This window comes from Paramisgurnus dabryanus, chromosome 23 (genome assembly GCF_030506205.2).
Source record: "Paramisgurnus dabryanus chromosome 23, PD_genome_1.1, whole genome shotgun sequence".
NCBI classification, from domain to species: domain Eukaryota; kingdom Metazoa; phylum Chordata; class Actinopteri; order Cypriniformes; family Cobitidae; genus Paramisgurnus; species Paramisgurnus dabryanus.
In genome coordinates, this window is record NC_133359.1 from 8,625,476 (window position 1) to 8,641,239 (window position 15,764).

A 15,764-nucleotide genomic window follows, 5' to 3' on the forward strand; every position below is an offset into this window, starting at 1 on the left:
AATTTATGTAAAATTGGGTACATAGAAATGTTAAAAGCGTGTGTTTACCTTTGTGTTGTAGGCTATAAGCGAGAGCAAGTAGCACAAAGTAAACAATTACTCAGGCTTTAAAAAGGTTTTTGTCACAAAAACGAGTTTGGGATTTTTTTGTGTTTGTTTACATGGGTTGGTAAAGACTATGAATATCTTACACATGCTGCAGACATCACCTGTGCTGGATGAACATATTTCATCACTCAGTTTAATTGAACAACATAAAATCATTACTTTTTAGGGTGCATACACATCATTCTTATGTAAATAAATTTTTCAGAAATTCAATACATTGTAAGTCTTTTATTACAGTATTCTTATTAGATACATTTTGACAGATTCATGTTGAAAACGCAATCATCACACAGAGTCATAAAGCATTGGAACAGAGATGGTCACCTCTCTGATGAGGATCAAGCGTACAGTTTTCCGCAGTAATGTTGCTATTTATAGTAAAGAGCGTGCAATACGTCTGCTGCCGATGATCCAACGACACATTCACAGATATGTTCTGTGCAGTAATGTTGTCATTCACAGTAACTGCGTCCATTGTGTCAGGCAATGTTTTCTCGGGGATTGGCGGCAAATTCGACAACTGGATGTTTTGATAGGAATTGTTTTAGTTTCTGAGCCCATGCCGCCAATATGGACAGTGCAGCCGTTGTAGTCGTGCGCTCTAATCTGTATAGACTTCGAGGCGGATCCGCACAGGTACAGCAGAGCGGCCTCCGTCGAGCGGATCCGCCCCGGATTCTATTGCTGTCGGGGAGGGATGTCATACTGTAGGTCTACTAAACGGACCAGTCCACAGTTACTCACATTTATTCCCACATAGAGAAATAATTATTTTACTGCCATAAAATACAATTTAAAATGCATTGTTTCATTTAAATAAAACATAAAAAATTCACGACATTTAAAGGGTTTTATTCAAGCACTTTTTGTTCATGATGACTCAAGTCAACAGTTACAAGTCAATCACAAAACAGTGGGATTAATAATAATACGCCAGAAAATTATCTAAGAAGAGTTTGTGAAACTACAGAGAATGCAGTCAAATGCGCCATGGCATTTCTCATTGTCTATGTAACAATTGTTACTCTAAAAAGTCACTCTTCGGAGAAAACAGCTGAAGAGTCCCACTGAATCTGTGACACAAATGACATAGGCGCAAAATAATAAGCCGGAGAAAGATCGGGTTCAGAATCAGATCATCATTGTGCTCCCGCGCTGTCATCTGTCAAAAGTCTGTTCGTGGTCCATCTGTCTCAGAATCGTGTCGGGAAAATTCTTCCCAGAATCTGTTGAAAAAGTCGAAGCACGAGTCGGAGGACCCTGTCAGTCACCGATTCATTGGCAGGCAATTCAACATCCCGAAGATCAATCCGTATAACGTTGTTAAAAATCACATTGACATTACCATTTGTTGCCATAATGCCAAGTGAAGTTTCGGGTTTGGCAGTCCACATAATCAATTATCCTGTCAGGTTTTTCAGAAAGAAAAGTTTCTCGAAATGATTGAGGCAATTCAACAAGTGGATTGTTTGTTAGTAATTGTTTCAGTTTCTTCAGTTTCGTCTGAGCCCATGTCGCTTGTACGGCCATTTTATAAGCCTAACGTTTCGCCGAATTCGGGGAAAATTTCGACTTCGGGTTAAAGGTATTTCATTAGGATTCCGCCCAAAAAGACCTGCATTTGTGACACCTTCGTTTTTTCCCCGATCGGCTTGTGCAGGTGTCACCTGTCTCGAACATTGGAGTCGGGCGCTCTAACAGCCCGGAATTCCGGATAAACTTCGGGGCGGATCCACAGGTACAGCCGAGCTGCCGACTGCTGGATAAACATATTTCACCGCGTTGTTCTTTATGCCATTCACAGTAACGAGTCGGCCCATCGTGTCAGTTGTTTTCTCGGTCATTAACGGCAACGTCGACAATTGATGATTGTATCAGTTTCTTCAGTTTCCTCTGTGCGCGGCTATTAGATATCCCCGAACGTTTTTCCCGAGATTTTCCTCTAATGACAGGAGGGAACGTTTCGGCTTTAAAGTATTGTATTACACAGCATGTATGACAACTCCGCCTGCTTATTGACATATGCCTCAAAAACCGAAATGCAGAAGGATTCTGAGTTCAATGTGGTTTCGATTTTTCTCCATTCTGTATGTAAGGACGACGTGGCACTGCAGGCATGTCTGCAGGTGCGCCCGAGGATAGCTGTCACAAGGATTTTTCGATAAAAAATTATTGGAAGAAAGTTATGTAGTGCCAGTTATAAAACAGAATTTTTAACAACTAAAATGATGCCTCTTTTATTATTTAAAGTGCGCATTTATGTGTCCATAAGGTGTGTCCAAGCTGCACCTTTAATGTCTTTCAAATCTGTTTTATTTTTATTCGAACATTTTATTTTATATCATAATATATTATAGGTCAATTCTGCTTTAATACAGATAGAGCACACTGTAAAAAATTGCTGTAAAAAAACGGGGAATTTTGGACAGTAATTTACCGTTTCTCATAAATACAGTTGAATACTGTAAATAAACATTAATATGACAAACAAAATAATAACAGCAAGCTCCTGTTCAGTCTTACGGGATAATACAGTATTTTTTGGTCTGGTCAGGCATGTCAGACATGTGACGAGCTCATCTGCAACCATGAGTAAAACTGATTTAACTACACTGTTTTTCTGCATTTTATTATACGAGAAGGAAGCAGAATTAAGGACTATCTATCCATTTTCACTCCGATTGTGACCCTACCAGCACTGAGACGGACGACGAATTCACTTGTTTTTTACTCCTCGCCTGTATATCAAGGTAAGCACAAACTGAACAGAGTCTGTGTTTCTAAGTGAAATAATTGACAAAATGTTATATATATTTGCTTATTTTTGAAATATTTCTAAAAACGATTTATTTGATTTTGACATATTTAGGGCAGATTGTTAAACGAATTGGCAAAGCTATATAAGTTAAATACAAATAAAGATGCTAATGTTAATTTGCAATCTAATCAAATGTCTGACTGATGTGCGATTATCTATTGATATTTTTTTTTAATCTACATGAGGGATTGGGCTCTGTTTCACCATTTGTTTGTATCTTTTTTCAATGTGTGCACTTTTAATCTTTGTACAGTGCCTCGTGAATGTGTTAGCATTTAGCTTAGCCCCATTCATTCCTATGGCTCCAAACAGGGATGAATTTAGAAGCCACCAAACACTTCCATGTTTTCCCTATTTAAAGACTGTTACATGAGTAGTTACACAAGTAAGTTTGGCACAAAATAAAACTTTTGTTTGGAGCCATTGGAATGATTGGGGCTAGGCTAAAAGCTACATTCACGAGGCACTGTAAAAGTTGAAGTGCACTCATTGAAAAAAGATAGGGCTGTATTAATTTGTCTAAGTTGAGGTAAGAACATAGTAAAATATTGAAAATGGCTAGTCCAAAGCTGATACTGCTTGGTAAGTGTAACACTAAGGTATGGAGTATAGAACAATAAAACAGTAGGCCTATAGAAAAGTCTTTCAGTCTGTCTAAAAAATCTCTTTCTGAAATTAATATCATTAGCTTTTCTAAGTAATGGATTTGTAGCAGTATAATATCTGATAGTTTTTTGGGACATTAACTATAATTGTTGTCTGCATCAGTTGCTGGTGATGAAGTAACATTTGGAGGTTGGATGATCAGCAGTGAAAACATCATCATCTGTGAAGGCAAGATGAAGCTGCGAGGACACTGGAGTTTGTTCAAAGGTAAATCCTCTACTAGCTGTTCAAGAATGTCACATTGCGTTAAATTAGTGTCTCTTTTTTTTGTAAATTGACTTTAATTGCATTAGGTCTTTTAAATAGTAAGTCGAAGTTTAAGCTAGCATGTGCATATAGACATAACACTGGGTTTTGGCCAAATTTGTTGTCATGCTACATGTTTTTGAATAAAGTATTTCTCTCTCATTACTGCCAGAATGGCAACAACCAGAATATTTATACTGTGAATGCAGTTGGTTTTATCTGTCTTCATTGCAATTAATCTTTACTTTTCTCATTGTACTTTGTAGATGCTTAATTGGTGTGAACCCTAAGAGGGGAACAAAAGCCAGGCAGGTGAAGGTGTCCAAGAAGACAGGAAAGCTTGTCCAGAAAAATGCAGCAATGGAGTGCAGAGTGGCCACCCTCATCAAAAATTTCATGGACTTTGAGTGGCTTTCACATTGTATTCTGCAGTGTTGTGATATTTATGTGACATCACAGCATTATGTTTTATTCAGCCCAGTCTCATTAGTGAGGCAGAAACTGACATTTAAGAATGCACTGAATTTTGTTATATTTAATAAAAACAGTGTTTTATCATCATCCTTTGTTTGAGAATTTTTTTGCAAGCAATTTTAAGTGTTTATTTTAAAATTACATTTTAACAATGCTAGAAAAATCACATTCTACAGTATAAATAACAGCAGGAACCCTAAAATAACAGTATAATGCATCCAAACATCTGACAGTATTATACTGTGCAGCTCCCTTTTTTTACAGTACTGTCTCGTAATATTTGTACAGTAAAAAACTGTTGTTGTAAATTACAGTAGGTAATCTGTAAAATTACAACTATATGCTGGCAAATCTAGCTGCCAGTATATTACTGTAATTTAACAGTGAAATTTTTTACAGTGCAGTATATCAGCTGAGTTGATAAAGACTCTGAATGAGAGTGAAGCGAAATGTTGGAGAAGGGAAGGTGCAAAAACTGTCACGGGACAGAGGTGAGGGACGGCTTCACCGCTACCCGCTGATTGGTCGGATCACATGACCATGCTCCTCCCGAACTCAGTTAAATAAACTTCGTTAGATTAGTGATCAATAATGTGGGTCGGTCAGAGCGGGTCCATGTAACCACAACAGCCCGGCAATATCACACGGCTCCGAACACTTCGAGCTCTCGGTGTCTGAAGTGGCTTTACAGTGAAGTCTTTATTAGCCTACTCTCAGTTTTATGATAGTTTGTTTATGAATTGTGGTTAAAGACATTTGATTACACAGGATGCCGCCAAAAGAGACCTGAATCTGTGACACCTTCGTTTCTTCTCCGAAAGGCTTGTGCAGGTGTCTGGTGTCACTGGTCTCGAATATTGGAGTCAGGCGCTCTAACATCCCGGACTCGCGAATAGCATTAGACCACTAAGTCTATTGCTATATGTACAGACATTTCCCACATAGAGAAGTGAAGTCATTATTTTGCTGCTATTAAATACAGTTTTGAATGCATTGTTTCATTTAAATAAAACTCAGAAAAATTTACGGGTTTGAAAGGTTTTATGAAAGCACTTTTTAAAGACTTTTTGACAGTCTCATGCTGATAACTCAATAGTCAGGAAAATCACAAAACAGTCAGTGTGATTAACAAGAAAACGGCAAACAATGATGTAAGAAAAATTTGGGAAAGTGCAAGGAATGCAGTCCAACGAGCCATGGTATCCTCATTTTCCTCAGCGGCTATGTCACTTTGCTGAGTCCAAAAAGACCTGAATCTGTGACACCATCGTTCTTCTCCGATCGGCTTGTGCAGGTGTTACCAGTCTCGAACACTGGACTCAGGCGCTTTGTGACAGAAAATATACACATTTTAAATGCCAGCGGATGTAAGAAAGTGTTTAGTAGTTTTTTTGTTACACAAAAAAATCACCTTGTGTTTTATTTTAACACAAAATCAGCACAAAAAAACCACATAATATGTTAAAATGACACACAATGACAATGTGTTACATAACAAAACACAAAAATGAGTAAAAAAAAAACACACACACACACAAACCCACATATTTTCTTAGAGTGCACGAGCGACACTCAACTACAATGTTACACTTAGCACTGTGATGCTCACCTTTACGAGGAGGAGCAGACGTTATATTTATAACAAAGTTTTCCGTTGTAATGTTTCCATTCAAAGAAAAGAGTCTGGAAAGATCCATCAGATGCAGCTGATCTACCTGATCCAACGGCACATTCACAACTATGTTCTGTGCAGTAATTTTGCCATAAACCCCGCCCATGATGTCAGATGCTGTTTTCTCGGGGATTGGCGGCAGTGTCGACAACTGGATGATTTGATAGGATTGTTTTAGTGTCTTTCCTTTCGTCTGAGCCAATTAATGCACCTGTGCGTCCGTTGCTATTATATAGCATTATGGGCGTGTCATGCTGCGTCATTTCGGCGTAATCGCCTCATTGCGTTTTCTTGTAGTTTAAGCATTTTGTGCAGATATTACTTTAAATATTTGTGTCTTTAGCGGCGGCTGCCTTGAAGACCCGTGACCGCGGAAGGGGCAGGCTACTTTGGATGCAGGAGCAGCGCTTGCAGACCGTCTCCGCTTCACCTGTGAAACCATCCGCATTCTGCCGCTTTCCGCATGTCTCCTATTGACAATAAACTCGTCGCCAAATTTGAGGCAATTTCGACTTCGGTTAAAGTTATTTCATCACACAGGATTGCCGCCCAAAATACCTAAATCTGTGACACCTTCGTTTTTCTCCGATCGGCTTGTGCAGGTGTCACCGGTCTCGAACATTGGAGTCGGGCGCTTATAGCCTACAACCCGGATCCGCAGAGGTACAGCGGAGATGCCGACTGCTAGATGAACACATTTCACAGCTATGTTCTTCTATGCCATTCGCAGTAACGAGTGCGTCTATTGAGTCAGATGTTGTTTTCTCGGGCATTGACAGCAAGGTCGACATTTGATAATTGCTTCAGTTTCTTTACACTGTGCGGCCATTAGATATCCCCGAACGTTTTTCCCGAGATGTTCCTCTAAGGGAAGAGGCGTTTCGGCTTTAAAAGTATTGTATTACATGTCAGCATGTATGACAACACCGCCTCGCCTGCTTAGTGACAAAACGCCTTTAAAAAACAAATGCTGAAAGAGTCTTAATTCAATGTGGTTTCGTTTGTTCTCCATTTTGTAAGGACGACGTGCCAGGCATGTTTGCAGGTGAGCCCGGGGATAGTGGTCACAACTTTTCTTCTGTTAATATTTCTCGCGAAATAATACATTTTCTGTAATAATGAATTATTATTAATTCAATACAATAAAAACTTTTATTATTGTGTTTTTTTGTTTTTTTGTTTTTTGAAAGATTCATGCTAAGACCTCGATAATCATATACCGAGCAGAAGTTTAAGATCACTAACATGAAACCATTAACCTTGTCAGAATGTTTTTTTTTTTTTTTTTCATTTTCTTAGCTTTTAACTATTGTCTGTATAGTGCCAGTTATTGCTATAACCAGATTGGTAAATTCTTAAATTATGCCTCCGTTGTGATTAAAAGTATACATTTTTAGCCAGCATGTTTTCAGTGTTGTCAACAAAATGACCCTTAATCGATTTACAGAGAAAAAAAATATGTAGAACTGACAATATGTTGACAACGTGAAAATTCAACTCAAGATTACATGTCCTTAGACTGAAATGTTTATTTTATCATTATATATTAACACAAAAATTCTGCATAAATACAGATAGAGCTATAGCTGTTGTGCATATAATTTATGTAAAATTGGGTACATAGAAATGTTAAAAGCGTGTGTTTACCTTTGTGTTGTAGGCTATAAGCGAGAGCAAGTAGCACAAAGTAAACAATTACTCAGGCTTTAAAAAGGTTTTTGTCACAAAAACGAGTTTGGGATTTTTTTGTGTTTGTTTACATGGGTTGGTAAAGACTATGAATATCTTACACATGCTGCAGACATCACCTGTGCTGGATGAACATATTTCATCACTCAGTTTAATTGAACAACATAAAATCATTACTTTTTAGGGTGCATACACATCATTCTTATGTAAATAAATTTTTCAGAAATTCAATACATTGTAAGTCTTTTATTACAGTATTCTTATTAGATACATTTTGACAGATTCATGTTGAAAACGCAATCATCACACAGAGTCATAAAGCATTGGAACAGAGATGGTCACCTCTCTGATGAGGATCAAGCGTACAGTTTTCCGCAGTAATGTTGCTATTTATAGTAAAGAGCGTGCAATACGTCTGCTGCCGATGATCCAACGACACATTCACAGATATGTTCTGTGCAGTAATGTTGTCATTCACAGTAACTGCGTCCATTGTGTCAGGCAATGTTTTCTCGGGGATTGGCGGCAAATTCGACAACTGGATGTTTTGATAGGAATTGTTTTAGTTTCTGAGCCCATGCCGCCAATATGGACAGTGCAGCCGTTGTAGTCGTGCGCTCTAATCTGTATAGACTTCGAGGCGGATCCGCACAGGTACAGCAGAGCGGCCTCCGTCGAGCGGATCCGCCCCGGATTCTATTGCTGTCGGGGAGGGATGTCATACTGTAGGTCTACTAAACGGACCAGTCCACAGTTACTCACATTTATTCCCACATAGAGAAATAATTATTTTACTGCCATAAAATACAATTTAAAATGCATTGTTTCATTTAAATAAAACATAAAAAATTCACGACATTTAAAGGGTTTTATTCAAGCACTTTTTGTTCATGATGACTCAAGTCAACAGTTACAAGTCAATCACAAAACAGTGGGATTAATAATAATACGCCAGAAAATTATCTAAGAAGAGTTTGTGAAACTACAGAGAATGCAGTCAAATGCGCCATGGCATTTCTCATTGTCTATGTAACAATTGTTACTCTAAAAAGTCACTCTTCGGAGAAAACAGCTGAAGAGTCCCACTGAATCTGTGACACAAATGACATAGGCGCAAAATAATAAGCCGGAGAAAGATCGGGTTCAGAATCAGATCATCATTGTGCTCCCGCGCTGTCATCTGTCAAAAGTCTGTTCGTGGTCCATCTGTCTCAGAATCGTGTCGGGAAAATTCTTCCCAGAATCTGTTGAAAAAGTCGAAGCACGAGTCGGAGGACCCTGTCAGTCACCGATTCATTGGCAGGCAATTCAACATCCCGAAGATCAATCCGTATAACGTTGTTAAAAATCACATTGACATTACCATTTGTTGCCATAATGCCAAGTGAAGTTTCGGGTTTGGCAGTCCACATAATCAATTATCCTGTCAGGTTTTTCAGAAAGAAAAGTTTCTCGAAATGATTGAGGCAATTCAACAAGTGGATTGTTTGTTAGTAATTGTTTCAGTTTCTTCAGTTTCGTCTGAGCCCATGTCGCTTGTACGGCCATTTTATAAGCCTAACGTTTCGCCGAATTCGGGGAAAATTTCGACTTCGGGTTAAAGGTATTTCATTAGGATTCCGCCCAAAAAGACCTGCATTTGTGACACCTTCGTTTTTTCCCCGATCGGCTTGTGCAGGTGTCACCTGTCTCGAACATTGGAGTCGGGCGCTCTAACAGCCCGGAATTCCGGATAAACTTCGGGGCGGATCCACAGGTACAGCCGAGCTGCCGAATGCTGGATAAACATATTTCACCGCGTTGTTCTTTATGCCATTCACAGTAACGAGTCGGCCCATCGTGTCAGTTGTTTTCTCGGTCATTAACGGCAACGTCGACAATTGATGATTGTATCAGTTTCTTCAGTTTCCTCTGTGCGCGGCTATTAGATATCCCCGAACGTTTTTCCCGAGATTTTCCTCTAATGACAGGAGGGAACGTTTCGGCTTTAAAGTATTGTATTACACAGCATGTATGACAACTCCGCCTGCTTATTGACATATGCCTCAAAAACCGAAATGCAGAAGGATTCTGAGTTCAATGTGGTTTCGATTTTTCTCCATTCTGTATGTAAGGACGACGTGGCACTGCAGGCATGTCTGCAGGTGCGCCCGAGGATAGCTGTCACAAGGATTTTTCGATAAAAAATTATTGGAAGAAAGTTATGTAGTGCCAGTTATAAAACAGAATTTTTAACAACTAAAATGATGCCTCTTTTATTATTTAAAGTGCGCATTTATGTGTCCATAAGGTGTGTCCAAGCTGCACCTTTAATGTCTTTCAAATCTGTTTTATTTTTATTCGAACATTTTATTTTATATCATAATATATTATAGGTCAATTCTGCTTTAATACAGATAGAGCAGTATATCAGCTGAGTTGATAAAGACTCTGAATGAGAGTGAAGCGAAATGTTGGAGAAGGGAAGGTGCAAAAACTGTCACGGGACAGAGGTGAGGGACGGCTTCACCGCTACCCGCTGATTGGTCGGATCACATGACCATGCTCCTCCCGAACTCAGTTAAATAAACTTCGTTAGATTAGTGATCAATAATGTGGGTCGGTCAGAGCGGGTCCATGTAACCACAACAGCCCGGCAATATCACACGGCTCCGAACACTTCGAGCTCTCGGTGTCTGAAGTGGCTTTAGAGTGAAGTCTTTATTAGCCTACTCTCAGTTTTATGATAGTTTGTTTATGAATTGTGGTTAAAGACATTTGATTACACAGGATGCCGCCAAAAGAGACCTGAATCTGTGACACCTTCGTTTCTTCTCCGAAAGGCTTGTGCAGGTGTCTGGTGTCACTGGTCTCGAATATTGGAGTCAGGCGCTCTAACATCCCGGAATCGCGAATAGCATTAGACCACTAAGTCTATTGCTATATGTACAGACATTTCCCACATAGAGAAGTGAAGTCATTATTTTGCTGCTATTAAATACAGTTTTGAATGCATTGTTTCATTTAAATAAAACTCAGAAAAATTTACGGGTTTGAAAGGTTTTATGAAAGGACTTTTTAAAGACTTTTTGACAGTCTCATGCTGATAACTCAATAGTCAGGAAAATCACAAAACAGTCAGTGTGATTAACAAGAAAACGGCAAACAATGATGTAAGAAAAATTTGGGAAAGTGCAAGGAATGCAGTCCAACGAGCCATGGTATCCTCATTTTCCTCAGCGGCTATGTCACTTTGCTGAGTCCAAAAAGACCTGAATCTGTGACACCATCGTTCTTCTCCGATCGGCTTGTGCAGGTGTTACCAGTCTCGAACACTGGACTCAGGCGCTTTGTGACAGAAAATATACACATTTTAAATGCCAGCGGATGTAAGAAAGTGTTTAGTAGTTTTTTTGTTACACAAAAAAATCACCTTGTGTTTTATTTTAACACAAAATCAGCACAAAAAAACCACATAATATGTTAAAATGACACACAATGACAATGTGTTACATAACAAAACACAAAAATGAGTAAAAAAAAAAACACACACACACAAACCCACATATTTTCTTAGAGTGCACGAGCGACACTCAACTACAATGTTACACTTAGCACTGTGATGCTCACCTTTACGAGGAGGAGCAGACGTTATATTTATAACAAAGTTTTCCGTTGTAATGTTTCCATTCAAAGAAAAGAGTCTGGAAAGATCCATCAGATGCAGCTGATCTACCTGATCCAACGGCACATTCACAACTATGTTCTGTGCAGTAATTTTGCCATAAACCCCGCCCATGATGTCAGATGCTGTTTTCTCGGGGATTGGCGGCAGTGTCGACAACTGGATGATTTGATAGGATTGTTTTAGTGTCTTTCCTTTCGTCTGAGCCAATTAATGCACCTGTGCGTCCGTTGCTATTATATAGCATTATGGGCGTGTCATGCTGCGTCATTTCGGCGTAATCGCCTCATTGCGTTTTCTTGTAGTTTAAGCATTTTGTGCAGATATTACTTTAAATATTTGTGTCTTTAGCGGCGGCTGCCTTGAAGACCCGTGACCGCGGAAGGGGCAGGCTACTTTGGATGCAGGAGCAGCGCTTGCAGACCGTCTCCGCTTCACCTGTGAAACCATCCGCATTCTGCCGCTTTCCGCATGTCTCCTATTGACAATAAACTCGTCGCCAAATTTGAGGCAATTTCGACTTCGGTTAAAGTTATTTCATCACACAGGATTGCCGCCCAAAATACCTAAATCTGTGACACCTTCGTTTTTCTCCGATCGGCTTGTGCAGGTGTCACCGGTCTCGAACATTGGAGTCGGGCGCTTATAGCCTACAACCCGGATCCGCAGAGGTACAGCGGAGATGCCGACTGCTAGATGAACACATTTCACAGCTATGTTCTTCTATGCCATTCACAGTAACGAGTGCGTCTATTGAGTCAGATGTTGTTTTCTCGGGCATTGACAGCAAGGTCGACATTTGATAATTGCTTCAGTTTCTTTACACTGTGCGGCCATTAGATATCCCCGAACGTTTTTCCCGAGATGTTCCTCTAAGGGAAGAGGCGTTTCGGCTTTAAAAGTATTGTATTACATGTCAGCATGTATGACAACACCGCCTCGCCTGCTTAGTGACAAAACGCCTTTAAAAAACAAATGCTGAAAGAGTCTTAATTCAATGTGGTTTCGTTTGTTCTCCATTTTGTAAGGACGACGTGCCAGGCATGTTTGCAGGTGAGCCCGGGGATAGTGGTCACAACTTTTCTTCTGTTAATATTTCTCGCGAAATAATACATTTTCTGTAATAATGAATTATTATTAATTCAATACAATAAAAACTTTTATTATTGTGTTTTTTTGTTTTTTTGTTTTTTGAAAGATTCATGCTAAGACCTCGATAATCATATACCGAGCAGAAGTTTAAGATCACTAACATGAAACCATTAACCTTGTCAGAATGTTTTTTTTTTTTTTTTTCATTTTCTTAGCTTTTAACTATTGTCTGTATAGTGCCAGTTATTGCTATAACCAGATTGGTAAATTCTTAAATTATGCCTCCGTTGTGATTAAAAGTATACATTTTTAGCCAGCATGTTTTCAGTGTTGTCAACAAAATGACCCTTAATCGATTTACAGAGAAAAAAAATATGTAGAACTGACAATATGTTGACAACGTGAAAATTCAACTCAAGATTACATGTCCTTAGACTGAAATGTTTATTTTATCATTATATATTAACACAAAAATTCTGCATAAATACAGATAGAGCTATAGCTGTTGTGCATATAATTTATGTAAAATTGGGTACATAGAAATGTTAAAAGCGTGTGTTTACCTTTGTGTTGTAGGCTATAAGCGAGAGCAAGTAGCACAAAGTAAACAATTACTCAGGCTTTAAAAAGGTTTTTGTCACAAAAACGAGTTTGGGATTTTTTTGTGTTTGTTTACATGGGTTGGTAAAGACTATGAATATCTTACACATGCTGCAGACATCACCTGTGCTGGATGAACATATTTCATCACTCAGTTTAATTGAACAACATAAAATCATTACTTTTTAGGGTGCATACACATCATTCTTATGTAAATAAATTTTTCAGAAATTCAATACATTGTAAGTCTTTTATTACAGTATTCTTATTAGATACATTTTGACAGATTCATGTTGAAAACGCAATCATCACACAGAGTCATAAAGCATTGGAACAGAGATGGTCACCTCTCTGATGAGGATCAAGCGTACAGTTTTCCGCAGTAATGTTGCTATTTATAGTAAAGAGCGTGCAATACGTCTGCTGCCGATGATCCAACGACACATTCACAGATATGTTCTGTGCAGTAATGTTGTCATTCACAGTAACTGCGTCCATTGTGTCAGGCAATGTTTTCTCGGGGATTGGCGGCAAATTCGACAACTGGATGTTTTGATAGGAATTGTTTTAGTTTCTGAGCCCATGCCGCCAATATGGACAGTGCAGCCGTTGTAGTCGTGCGCTCTAATCTGTATAGACTTCGAGGCGGATCCGCACAGGTACAGCAGAGCGGCCTCCGTCGAGCGGATCCGCCCCGGATTCTATTGCTGTCGGGGAGGGATGTCATACTGTAGGTCTACTAAACGGACCAGTCCACAGTTACTCACATTTATTCCCACATAGAGAAATAATTATTTTACTGCCATAAAATACAATTTAAAATGCATTGTTTCATTTAAATAAAACATAAAAAATTCACGACATTTAAAGGGTTTTATTCAAGCACTTTTTGTTCATGATGACTCAAGTCAACAGTTACAAGTCAATCACAAAACAGTGGGATTAATAATAATACGCCAGAAAATTATCTAAGAAGAGTTTGTGAAACTACAGAGAATGCAGTCAAATGCGCCATGGCATTTCTCATTGTCTATGTAACAATTGTTACTCTAAAAAGTCACTCTTCGGAGAAAACAGCTGAAGAGTCCCACTGAATCTGTGACACAAATGACATAGGCGCAAAATAATAAGCCGGAGAAAGATCGGGTTCAGAATCAGATCATCATTGTGCTCCCGCGCTGTCATCTGTCAAAAGTCTGTTCGTGGTCCATCTGTCTCAGAATCGTGTCGGGAAAATTCTTCCCAGAATCTGTTGAAAAAGTCGAAGCACGAGTCGGAGGACCCTGTCAGTCACCGATTCATTGGCAGGCAATTCAACATCCCGAAGATCAATCCGTATAACGTTGTTAAAAATCACATTGACATTACCATTTGTTGCCATAATGCCAAGTGAAGTTTCGGGTTTGGCAGTCCACATAATCAATTATCCTGTCAGGTTTTTCAGAAAGAAAAGTTTCTCGAAATGATTGAGGCAATTCAACAAGTGGATTGTTTGTTAGTAATTGTTTCAGTTTCTTCAGTTTCGTCTGAGCCCATGTCGCTTGTACGGCCATTTTATAAGCCTAACGTTTCGCCGAATTCGGGGAAAATTTCGACTTCGGGTTAAAGGTATTTCATTAGGATTCCGCCCAAAAAGACCTGCATTTGTGACACCTTCGTTTTTTCCCCGATCGGCTTGTGCAGGTGTCACCTGTCTCGAACATTGGAGTCGGGCGCTCTAACAGCCCGGAATTCCGGATAAACTTCGGGGCGGATCCACAGGTACAGCCGAGCTGCCGACTGCTGGATAAACATATTTCACCGCGTTGTTCTTTATGCCATTCACAGTAACGAGTCGGCCCATCGTGTCAGTTGTTTTCTCGGTCATTAACGGCAACGTCGACAATTGATGATTGTATCAGTTTCTTCAGTTTCCTCTGTGCGCGGCTATTAGATATCCCCGAACGTTTTTCCCGAGATTTTCCTCTAATGACAGGAGGGAACGTTTCGGCTTTAAAGTATTGTATTACACAGCATGTATGACAACTCCGCCTGCTTATTGACATATGCCTCAAAAACCGAAATGCAGAAGGATTCTGAGTTCAATGTGGTTTCGATTTTTCTCCATTCTGTATGTAAGGACGACGTGGCACTGCAGGCATGTCTGCAGGTGCGCCCGAGGATAGCTGTCACAAGGATTTTTCGATAAAAAATTATTGGAAGAAAGTTATGTAGTGCCAGTTATAAAACAGAATTTTTAACAACTAAAATGATGCCTCTTTTATTATTTAAAGTGCGCATTTATGTGTCCATAAGGTGTGTCCAAGCTGCACCTTTAATGTCTTTCAAATCTGTTTTATTTTTATTCGAACATTTTATTTTATATCATAATATATTATAGGTCAATTCTGCTTTAATACAGATAGAGCAGTATATCAGCTGAGTTGATAAAGACTCTGAATGAGAGTGAAGCGAAATGTTGGAGAAGGGAAGGTGCAAAAACTGTCACGGGACAGAGGTGAGGGACGGCTTCACCGCTACCCGCTGATTGGTCGGATCACATGACCATGCTCCTCCCGAACTCAGTTAAATAAACTTCGTTAGATTAGTGATCAATAATGTGGGTCGGTCAGAGCGGGTCCATGTAACCACAACAGCCCGGCAATATCACACGGCTCCGAACACTTCGAGCTCTCGGTGTCTGAAGTGGCTTTAGAGTGAAGTCTTTATTAGCCTACTCTCAGTTTTATGATAGT

At 39.3% G+C, this 15,764-nt stretch overlaps 1 long non-coding RNA gene across 1 annotated transcript; it reads left to right on the top strand.

Moving 5' to 3' along the window:
• The first annotated feature begins 2,510 nt into the window (after positions 1-2,510).
• On the top strand, positions 2,511-4,714 carry LOC135781857 (uncharacterized). The gene is made up of 3 exons (XR_010545279.2): positions 2,511-2,858; positions 3,695-3,799; positions 4,105-4,714. It is a non-coding gene; the product is annotated as an uncharacterized lncRNA (long non-coding RNA).
• Positions 4,715-15,764: the final 11,050 nt, after the last annotated feature.